Here is a 2,978-nt window from a genome sequence, read left to right as displayed (position 1 = left end):
GGTGTTTTTTTCTGTTTGTTTGATGTGTCACATGGTCACTTATCCATCCGAAAATTATGAGTTTTATCCAAGATGGTGTCTTTCAAAATAGCCTCCATATTGGTCATTAAAGCCTTGGACAAATGCGGAACATTGTGTATATAAATTACTCCAACTGAGTAACTGAGAAAACAAGTACATCAAGTTGTAAGCGTATCAGCTATTAAATACATATAAAATATGCAATAAAATTAACATTAAAATGCGCACTGCAATGGACTGTACAGCGATTAGTAAAAACAAGCTGTATAAAGGAACAATAAAGGTAAGGTAGGATGAGCAGTTGAATGAGCATTAAAATTAGCGATAAAAAGAACATTAATATGAGCAATACCCGCCCGGTTAGCCATGCGGTCTAACGCACTGCTCTCCGGGCGGGAAGACGTGCCGGTCCCCGGCACGAATCCGACCGGCGGATTAGTGACAAGGTCTGGTGTGCCAGACAGCCTGTGGATGGCTTTTAAGACGGTTTTCCACTTGCCTCGGCTAATGCAGGCTGGTTCCCCTTATTCCGCCTAAGTTACACTATGACGGCGACTAATGCGCGAACACGTATGCGTACATCATAATTGCTCTACCACGCAAATATTGGGGTTATAGTCGTCTGGTGTGAGACGTTCCTGGGGTGGGGAGGGGGGGGGGGGCGGGAGGGGTTCCACTGGCGGCCGCCGAACCGCACGAAAACCCTCGGTTCGGTGTGGGGCGGCGGTGGGGTGAGTGGACTGCTGTAGAATTTTGTGGGGTTCTGAACCACCGAGGGCTACGGCGGGGACGAAGTCTCTCCGTCGTTTTAGGTCCCCAGTTGAGTACAATACAATACAATATGAACAAAAAGATAAGTATTATAAAGTACAATAAACCGAGCAATAAATTTGCACTAAATAGTTGACAGCGATTTAAGGAAGGACAGCATGCGTAATCCTTAAGTATTAATGTATAGTATCGGGCTTACAGCACCCTTCAGCAACGCCATCGTTTTGAATAATGCCTTTCGTGCAGTCACAACGTCGTGCTACGACTCATACTCTGCGCAATAGGCTGCATGATGCGCAACTTCACTCCCGACGTGCATGGTGAGGTCTATCTTTGCAACCACGACACAGTGAAGCGAGGTACAGATGGGCCCAATAACATGCCGAATGGACAGCTCAGGATCAGCATCACGTTCTCTTCACCGATGAGTGTCGCATATGCCTTCAACCGGACAATCGTCGGACACAGGTTCCCTGCTGTTTTGGGGTGGCATTATGTTGGGCAGACGTACGCCGCTGATGGTCATTTAAGGCCCCGTAATGCCTGTAAGATACGTAAATGCCATCCTCCGACCGATAGTGCAACCATATCGGCAGCATATTGGCGAGGCATTCATCTTCATGGGCGACAATTCGCGTCCCCATCGTGCACATCTTCTGAATTACTTCCATCAGGATAACGAAATGGCTCGACTAGAGTGGCCAGCACGTTCTTCAGACATGATCCCTATTGGACATGCCTGGGATAGATTGAATAGGGCTGTTTATGGACGACTTGATTCACCAACCACTCTGAGGAATCTACGCCGAACTGCCGTTGAGGAGTGGCACAGTCTGTACCAACAGTGCCTTGATGAACTTGTTCGTAGTATGCCACGACGAATACAGATATGCATCAATGCAAGAGGACGTGCTGCTGGATATTAGAGATACCAGTGTGTACAGCAATTTATATCATCACTTCTGAAGGTCTCGCGGTATGATGGGACAACATGCAGTGTGTGGTTTTCATGAGCAATGAAAAGAGCGGAAATGATGTTTATGTTGATCTCTATTCGAATTTTGTGTACAGATTCCGGAACTGTCGGAAGTGAGGTGATGCAAATCTTTTATTGGTGTGTGTATTTAATACGTGTGTATGGGCATGACGCCAATAGAAGCTGTAAATTAGCTCACAACGTATTTTCAACATAGTTCTTCTTCGGTATTCGGAGACAGTGACAACGATTGTTTGCCATTTCTTTATCATAACTGTCATCTACTGACGATTTGTAGATCTTGAAGCACGTATGGAAAAAAGAAAGAATTGTAAACATCTAAATAATGAAAATAGACAATAAAAGCTTTTTAAAGTGTTCGAAAATTTTGAAAGGCACATTCGGGTTCTACATACCAAAAAATACCAAATGATGTATCACATCCCAGATGCAGAATGGCTGTTGGGTAGTGCTGTTTTTCGGAGCTACATTCAGTCCGCATCGCCCACTGACTTTAATGTCTCCGCTAAGACTAATGGTGGTTTCCTGGACCTGAACCTTCTCAGTGATATATGTCTGGCAATTCCGATTCAGTTCAAATTCTCTTTAGTCGACGTGCAACGAAGCTCTTTTACGGAGCGGAGGTGGAGTAATGTGGCTCAGCATGTATAATCATTGCATGGTTGCACCTTTGATGCATCCACAGATGAAATGCTTCGTGTTGTGCAATATGGCGTCTAGTTGCCTTAAATGGTTGCTATTCAACCACAAAGAAGAGCAGTATTCCAGAACAGAGTATACTACTATTGAAGAAACTCTCAGTGTGGAAAAATACGCTCCCCACCTGGTGCCTGGTTGGGTTGACTTTAAAGCTGTTCCTTCTACGTGTTTCGTAAATGACAGGATGTGATGACCCAGTATGGCGCCAAAGTACTTAGGAAAATGATAATAGAGTTTCTGTGTTTCTGGTTTGCTCGTTTTTGACCTCAGTCTTCAATCAGTGCATAATTTTCCAAAGTTTTAAGCTCTTGGGAATGGAGAATGACAGCCTCGTCTGTACGCTTGGCATGGGCAGCTATGACCATATGTTCGGCGTAAAGATATTTACGTCCTTTTGTTTCTAGAATGTCTGATATGTAGAGGTGGTAAAGCGCAGGAGCCAACACCCATCCTTGACTTGTTGGTAACATAGCCTCACAAGTTTTATACT

This window comes from Schistocerca americana, chromosome 2 (genome assembly GCF_021461395.2).
Source record: "Schistocerca americana isolate TAMUIC-IGC-003095 chromosome 2, iqSchAmer2.1, whole genome shotgun sequence".
In the NCBI taxonomy this organism is placed as follows: Eukaryota; Metazoa; Arthropoda; class Insecta; order Orthoptera; family Acrididae; genus Schistocerca; species Schistocerca americana.
The sequence above is the reverse complement of the archived record's forward strand: the minus strand, read 5'-3'. Positions refer to the sequence as shown.